The 9,187-nt window shown below is 37.7% G+C and overlaps 1 long non-coding RNA gene across 1 annotated transcript; it reads left to right on the top strand.

Annotated features, from left to right (window-relative positions):
* Positions 1-2,040: 2,040 nt before the first annotated feature.
* On the top strand, positions 2,041-4,121 carry LOC131244615 (uncharacterized). Its single transcript, XR_009170425.1, has 3 exons — positions 2,041-2,785; positions 2,897-3,058; positions 3,303-4,121. It is a non-coding gene; the product is annotated as an uncharacterized LOC131244615 (long non-coding RNA).
* Positions 4,122-9,187: the final 5,066 nt, after the last annotated feature.

Raw genomic sequence — 9,187 nt, 5'->3', positions numbered from 1 at the left:
AATAGTGGGGTTTGCCCGAGCGGAGGTCTCTAGTTGGGTAATGCGCATATTAAACTGCTCAAAGCGTTGGTCCATACGTTGTTCCAAGCGCTTACCGAAAGACTCAAACTGTTGGGTCAGCTTGTTCATTGACTCTTGCAATTGCTCCATGTTTAGTGTAGGATGCAAGCCAAAACTACGACCCGTACGTGTGGGCATACAACTACTAACTCAATCTAAGGACCTTCTACTATGACTATATGCGCCTAAATAGGACTCTAAATGGGAAAAACGACACAATACTACTCAATTTCCAGAAACCTATCTGCCCAAAGAATCTGTCAACAGAAAATCCATCAAAGAGATATTGGGGATTTTCTGATGGCTGAAAATTCAGCAGCTTATATCAGGAATTATAGACTTAAACAACTCTATATGATGATACTTGATGCATAATGGACACAAATAAACTAAACCTTAAACATGCAATGCATTCCCCTACAAGAACCCTAGGCTCTAATACTAAATCTGATGCAAGACATGAAATTCAAGTATGATGTGCAAGATTTTCAGATTTTAGATCACACTAATTCAGAAACAGTTACACAAAATTCCACATCCCACACAAAAGTTCAAGCACTCAATCAAGGGGAATCTTATGCGGATCCAGGCCTACACATGCTAGGGCTAGATCAATCAAAATTATAGACCAAACAATAATCAAAGGAGAGTAAATTCATCCATACATGCACAGAAATAATTCTCCAATCCGAGGGATTCACATATTTCAATTCGGGGAACCCTAAAGTTAAAGAAAGGGTATAAGATTAGGGATTTGAATAATTTAGGGTTAGAGTTAGGGATTTGGGTGAAAGAGGAGTGAAGAGAGAAGAGAGACAAACTAGAGGAACACCACACGCGTGGACAGCAATGAAGGCCTAGACGCATGTGTGCTGGTGGTATCCTGCACGTGTGTGGGGCCCACAAATCAGAAAACGGCTAGCTTGGCCCTGGTCAGCCAAGGGTGGACCACAAAACCCCCAATTTCGCGACGATCCGACGATTGGTCTGTGTGTAGTGCTCCGCCGAAGTTTCAGCCCTCCTGCAGATCCAAATTCCAGAAATCTACTATAGAAAAGAAAAGTGTGCAAAATACTGATGGATTTACAGGGGAGATGGCTGTAGGAGAGGAGAAATATAGATGGTAAAAGGGTGGGGCGAATCGGGACCAGTGTGGCTTCGCACCACGGTAGTCAGCCCTTCGAGGAAGGGAGAGTTTCACACTCAATTGGATTTCCACAACTCATAAACTAAGAGAAGCAGAAAAATAAACATAGAAATTTTATTAATCTTCAATTAATAAAAAAGACTACAAGGAGTGCCTATTTATAATAAAACCCTCTACCCCAAAACTCGCACCATGTGCGCAACCTATTACTTGAAGACGAAGTAATAAAAAATAATAACTAATTAAAATAATCTGAACCATCTATGATATTCCTAATAACAATAATAAGCAAAACCCAAAGTACTAGACTAATTAGAATAGTGGGCCACGATCATGAGAACCCATGGTGGGCTTTATATGACTATCGGGTCTACTCCAATGAACCAAAACGTAGTCCTCTAACTAGGAGGCCCTCCCTGGACGTCGTCATCGATCCAGATCGATGGTGGGGCCCTCCTCCTCCTTGTGTACGTGTGTAGGGGGGCGTGCGTGTGCGCGTGATGTCCCCATCATAGTGGGATGGGGTGGGGCAGACCTCCATTTAGTTCAGTCCAAGGGCTGTTAATGCTCAAGCTAGTGGTGCTATAGAGGACCTCGATCATATCTTTGGCCATGGAAAGCTGGCGGCACAGGTTTGGGTATTGTGGGATGAGTGTTTGATTTATTTCATGCTGCTGGTTTTCTGTAATTTCAAGCGTTGGTACTGTAATTTCAAAACTACTAAGTTAGGACATTGTGGCTCATTTGAGGTTTTTAATGGGCTGATTTTTGGATCTTCTCTTCATCTTGGTGAGATAGATCTGATTTTGGTGAGATAGATCTGATTAACAGGTTTGATGAAACATATAGTGCATGGTGGCCCACACACAAACCTATGATCATCATCTCATTCTTACTTCTTCATATGGTATGAGCCATTTGAGCTGTAGATCTAGCTGAGTTTTCGCCTTACTACCTAAGGTCAAGTTCAAAAGCTGAGGGATGGAGTGGATTTATATTTAAAACATTGTGAGCCCTACATACTTAACTCTAATCCACTGATCATTAGATCCAATACATATTTACCATGGGAAAATCACACCAATTTACAAATATTAACCATTTTATAGTGGTCTTTAATATGATTGTTCAAGATCATTTACACAAAATAAGTCACCATAAACAATCTGATCCATCTATTTGTTGAAAAATGGCAGAATGAGATAAAGGACCTTCGAGTGCTTGATGCATCAAATGAACAAGCCAGTAACCGTTTGTACAATGCTCGGTATCTACTTCAGAATGTTCACATGAACTCTTGAAACAAGCAGGAAGCAGCTGCATGCAATTCTGTTCAAGTGAGGGGCCTTGAGCCTTGGGGCTTTTTCAGTGTGGTACACTGGACTTCGATTGAAAAAGTAGGGAAAAAGACCTTTAAAATCACATTTAAGACAACCCTCTTTAACTGAGATTCTTTGACATTAACAGCGCTTGTGTAGGAGAATTACATCTCACATGGAGAAACAGGTACTAAAAAGTAGACTGTGAACAAGCATGAAGCCAATAAGCACATACGCACTACATAGCATCTCAAAGCAGGTACGATCAGATGTAGAATTTCAATTTTTTAACATAAAAATACAAATAAAATGCTTAGAATTTCAAATTGTTGCATCTATTGCTAAGTGATGGAAACTGCATCTGCTTCAGGAAGTTGCAGGGATCATCAAGCTTTCAGCACCATCCAGTTTCCGTCTATTTGAAAACTAAAAAATTGGTGATTTAATAGCCATGGATGCTGATGCAACCTTAGAACTGCATAAGAGAGGGGTGGCTACAACTGGTGACAACAGCAAGTTCATATGGCATCGGGTCAGTATACTTATTAATCCACATTCTGTTTTCAAAATTTCACTTGAGGTTACTAAGATGGGTTTTCATTGAATCTTTGGTATAATTGGGTCATAAATGTTGTAGAGTCTTTTCATATTTTCCCAATGACAAAAAATAATAAATTAAAAAAGAAGGTAAAACTTTGTAATTTCTAATAGTTTTACTTAATGAATAATTTTTTCACAGTCCAGCAATATTTAACAGTAATTCCATGTGATTTCAGTTACAGGTATCTCTCAGCTTCAATTTTTCCCGAATTTCAGTTTCAGGTATCTCTCACTTCAATTTTATCCGAATTTCAGTTTCAGGTATATCTCAGCTTCAATTTCAGTTCCAGTGTTGTCAGAGCACTATAAGACATGGTGCTTCTAGTTTCATTGGGACACTTAGACAGTCCAACCATTGATCACGATTGTTCATTGGGTTCACTGCACATTTCATGAGCTATCATGCGAACATCACATCGATTTGACAAATAAGAACCATTTGATCAATAGTTCTTTAATATGGATGGTCAAGAAAATTTATACAAAGGTAGGTCCAAACACCAATTTGATCCGTCTATTTGTTAGGGCCTGCCATGGATTGCTTATGGATCTAAAGAATCACTTTTGTTAAGCAATCGTAACCATCACATCCATGGCTTTGAAAATGGATGGCTATGGAAAGTAAGGCCAAATCAATGATGGATGGGATATTCTGATCGGTATGATTTTTGTATGATACTTATGAAAGTGTTCTGGACTTAACAGACAGTTTGGATAGACTAAATGGACTGTCCCAATGAACCAATGCAACTAGGAGACTTACCTTGTAGTGCTCTAAGGGCACTGGAGCAGTTCTCTCTTTTGAGTCATGCTCTATCCCCAGTTAGGTTAATGATTTGAATGGCCTAGATTAATGTTCCCTCCGTTTTATCCAATACAATGAGCACTCTCTAGGGCGTTTTTGGACTTGATCCTTTTTCCTTGTATGAAGTATTTACTTGTGGAATGTAGTTATGTAGTTCTATTTGATTGATTCTTGTCCTTTTTTGTGATTTTGGCTTGATTTTTTGGTCCTTCTATGTAGTTGCTGTGCAGTAAGATTATGTGGTACTCCCTTTTGTGTGTGTGTGTGTGTGTGTGTGTGTGTGTGTGTTCTTTTGTTGCTTAATTAACAGACTAACTTTTTTCTTTTCTTTTTTTTGGTTTTCTGCAGATTGAAAAGCCATTACAGAGACATGGTGGAAGGCTTGAACATAACGAGACATATTGTGGTTCCTGTTATGGTGCGAAAGTGGTATGTTTCTGGCTGCACTCATGTTGATCCAAATAACTAGTTTTTATTTTTTGAATTATAATAAGCCGGAAGTTAGTTATTTGAACTTGTAATTGGTGGTCTGTAATGAAAATGTTAGACACCTTACATCCAATGTTGTTGTGAGCCATTTCCATGGCCTTCCATTTGATAGTTTTTCTATTCCATTATTGGTTCATCTTTTGTTTGCTTTGTTCTTTAGTTGGTATTTGAGATGCAATCTCAGTTTGCCTAATTTCCTGCTCATCTATCAACCTTCAATTGTTGTTGCACAGGTGGTGCATATCCATACGCTTCATAGCCCTGCCCATACCCATAATAACCACCAGTAGCAGCACCACTACCACCATTCCACTGGTTTGGATCTGGTCCCGGCTGAAGAGATCCAACAGTTGGGTTAGTCAGTTTCAAGGAAATATATGCACTTTCAAGTACTTCACGCCCTAAAAATGCGTTAACCAAGTACGGAGTAGAACTTAAACAACCTGTTTGTTAGGACTACGGCCCCAAGAAAGACGAATATTTTGCCCTCCTAGTTGAGTTCCATTCAACATCAGTAAAGCCTCCTCTGCAAATGAGGGAGTGATGAGTGGGTCCACTCCTTATCACCTCTCATCTTTGCCGCTTCTCTATTGTTTCTCTTCTTAATAAAAATTCAGTTATCTTCTACTGAAATTGGCTTTATTCCTATTTCAAGTGCTCTGTTTCAGGGTTTTTATAGGCTCGTATTTCAGCATTTGAATCAGTGAGTGATTTCTCTAAATCTTGTGCATACTAATATAGCCACAACCACCTGTGTAGGGGTCAATGAAGGTCAGCCATGTATTTATTTTTCCTATTTATTTACTTGCAATTCTGCATCATAGTGAAGCAAATGCCGTGTTGCCTACGTGATCAATTCTAACCATTGATTATGATCAGTGTTCAAATTATCTCCGATATTATCTTTATCTCCAACTCAGCGATACCGATAACACTAGTAGTATCAGAAATTCCAGGTATTAGCAATGTATCGCTAAGTATTGCCAACATATCAATATCGCTAATGTAATCGCCAATATTTTCAACTATGTAAATTCTAGGTGTCGCTTGTATTGACAATGCATCAATATCGCCAATGTATCACCAATATTTTCAACTATGTAGATTCTAGGTAATTCTTCTATCATAAGTGTATCGATGATATTTCAATAGTAAATTTTTATTTCAATTTTTTTCATGAGCACATGGTTGTATGTAGTGTTCAATTTGTCATTGATAATATTGATATGATCTCGATATTATCGATATCGCAACATGGGTGATATTGGGACCACAATCTTTCATTTCCTTTCCAATTGTTGATGATTTCTTGATGAAATATCATGCGTTGTTGATATTTTGCAATATTGATGGCTGTATGGATGGAAGGTTGGATGGTTAAATAGGCTGGATGGGATGGTTGGACTGATTTCTTACAACAACACGTGCTTTTAAATAGGCCGGATGGGATGGTTGGACTCAATATTATGTATGCATTCTTTTTGCAATTTTTTTTTTTTAATTTCTAAATATGCAAATATGTCCATTTTAACATCTCCAGAGGCTTTGCTGAAAATTCAACAGTTTTTCCCATGTTTCCCTGCATTTCTAGTTATCAGCGATGTTATTGGCGATATCGATATTGTTTCCGTATCCCTAGCCAGCGAAACTTGTAGCGATACTGATACTCCGAACGCTGATTATGATACATGTCATGATGGAGGAGGTTGGTTGATCCTACAAGCATATAGATCCCAGTCCCTCTGACATTGCTTCACATCCAATGTGGTACTCATGTTTGTCAGGGACGGTTAGCTCTCACTTAAATCCATTGAAATTGTTTGTTACTTCCCTTTTCAGTTTGTCAAGGGATGGTTAGATCTCACTTAAATCCAAGATTTATAGTATTGTCTGAAGCTAGAAATCAGCATGTATCACTTGCTGCGTATTGGTTTCATTTACAAATACAGCTGTATCAGCTCGTATCGACCCAATTTGGTACACCAAAACTAATTTTCAGTCCACTGTAACTACTTTTGATTAGGTTTGTTCTGTACATTTCGGGATTGGATGAAGTAAATCTGTAGATTCCTACTTATTTATGGCTGATTCTTTTTCGGAATGATCATGAACTTTATGGCCCAGTTTTTCGGAACGTCTCCATGTTTAAAAGGTGATACTATCAAAAAGTTCATGGTTAAGACAATTTACAACATGTGCAATACTTTAGTTAGTCATTTTGTAGTTAGATTTTGAAGAATGTGTTTAAAGGAGCAGCACTTGGTTCTTCATCTAGAAATTTTAGAAAACAAGTGCATTTAGATGTATTAGATTTTATCTGAGCATTCTTCCCAAATTGAACCCTGCTGACAAGCTTGGATAATTTCTCATAGTTTGATAGAGACTCTATACTTGGGCCATACCGATTTTCAAGAGCATGCCTGTTTTGACTTGGAACCCAGTCATTGAATAGGCGTAGTCAAACTAAAGACTGAAATTTATGGCTTGATAGTGTGAGTTTATTCTGATAATTTCTCATAGAAAGTCTCAGCGTGTAACTAAATTTCTAAATTTTATAATGGTGACTTAGAAAATATTTGAAGCTGGGACCCATCTGTAGCCGTCAGATTGGTTGATATGTACATGAAGAACAAGGTCATAATAGGGAGTGCACGCATGGTGTTTGATGGAATGGTTGATAGAGATGTGTACATGAAAATCAGGTAGATGGGCAAGACTTTGTGAGTGTGGTTCCTATTTTATTGTTTGTGTTCCTAATAAGCTTGTTGTTAGCAGTAATATAGCTCATTGAGGTTGGGCTAGACTACTGTACATGTTTTCTACTTCTTAAAAGGTGTTGTTTCATCTGCTGCACATGTCGTGTACATATATGTCAATCCAGACCAGTCAAAACATGGCTCCATTGGTGGTGGTGAATGTCCTAAAATTCACTTATCTGATAATCAAAACCAACCAATCGCTAGCCATCAAATGGGTTGTTAAAAGAAGAAGAAAAAAAAGTTCATGAAAAAGAAAAAGAAAAGACAATTTCAGCAGTTCAAATTCAATGTCAGTACCAGGTCTGCTGTCTATGTATTTGTTGGGTAAGGTGCTTAATTGAACATTGCAAAATTTCCTTCTTAGGGAATATCTAGGATTCTAGATGTCTCATTCTTAGCCATTATTGCAAAGAGTGTGCCAATCAAGATGGTGAACCAGCAATGTGCATCTGGACAAGTAGTAGCTGATGTTGCGGCAGCAATAAAGTTTGGTTTTTATGAAATTGGTCAGTTCATTCTCTTGAATATACATGTTCATGCTTGTGAAAATGTTAGTCTTTGAGCTTCTCCGATGATATATACTTTTCTCGAGCTGGGAGATGTTCTAGATTGTGATGCAAATTCTAATGATTTTTATTTATTTATTCATTATTTTTTTAATGTACAATGGGCCTAGTAAACCATTTTAATGGGCTTCTATTTTCTGGTTTTTCTATTGATAGCAAGGCATATTGTAAGATTCCATATTACCTTTAGAATAAAACAAACTCTTAAAGCAATTGCATTTCATTTGTTTGCATCACAATTTCATATAATTCATGTTTGACATGTTCTTTTAAACTTGCAGATAAGACTTCGGCAGTGACCGTTGAAGATTGTTCCGACGCTACTTGGTTGAAACAATATGTGGACAGAGGCTAGAGATAGGTACCTGTATTGGCCAAGCTAGGAGTGGACTGCATGAAGGATTTTTCTTTTTATGTATTGGAACAATTTTTAACTTATTGTTGTAAATATTATATATTTTTTAAGTCATGCAATATTTGTTTAATATTCATTTTTAATTGTATGGTTTCAAATCTTTAAAAAAATGCAGGTTCTAATAGAAAAAAATTACTTCCTTTTCCCAGCAGTAGCATAGCTTTTATTGACCTTCCTAAGGGTTTAAAACCGTTACTGAAAAAGGAAAAATGTTGTATGTAATTATGAAAATTTGCGACGGTTTTCAACCGTCCCTAAATTAAAATTTTCAATTCCTCCGCTGAACATTTTCGACGGTTTTCAACCGTCCCTATGTTTTTGCGACGCCCACGGTCCGTTTCTTTAGATGGTTTAGGCACGGTGGAAAACCGTTCCTAAATAGGGATTTTGGTGTATATGCTCCATGACGGGTTTAATTTGAGTTGCTTGTATTCCATGTGTGCAATTATCACAGTGCTTGCATATCAACCATGACACTCTTCCATTGTTAAGACTTTTGAGGAATTATTTTATAGTCGAGTAGAGTATGATGGTTGATATATAGGGATTAGATCCGTAGCCATTTTTCAAAAGCAATGGCTATGGTACCAATGGCTATGGACTATTAACCATAGCTATAGATCTTTAGCTATGGCTTTTATCTATAGCTTTTAACTCTTTTTCCGGTAGTGCTTACATGAAGTGGCATCCAAAACAACCGCCAGTGTAGGCCGTTGATCGCCGACAAAACCTTTACTGGCACTTGCCTGACCACCGGTAAAAGTTTTACCGGCGGTTTTCTGGGCCTTTATCGGCGGTTAAAACCACCGATAAAGGTCAGTTTTGTTGTAGTCTGTATTGTTTGGATGGTGGCACTCCTTGTCTATACAATAATGCAAACTTCATCGGTTCTTTGGAGCAATATTAGATAAACTAGTCTGGCACTCGCATCATGTAGAGAAGTATTTTGTTGTATTTTGTGTTCTGTGCTTCCTATCAAGAATCATATGTCAAACATCATTTCCTTTTAAGCCTTATCCTTTTAAAT

This window comes from Magnolia sinica, chromosome 4 (genome assembly GCF_029962835.1).
Source record: "Magnolia sinica isolate HGM2019 chromosome 4, MsV1, whole genome shotgun sequence".
Classification (NCBI taxonomy): domain Eukaryota; kingdom Viridiplantae; phylum Streptophyta; class Magnoliopsida; order Magnoliales; family Magnoliaceae; genus Magnolia; species Magnolia sinica.
This window is presented reverse-complemented; position numbering and strand designations above follow the sequence as displayed.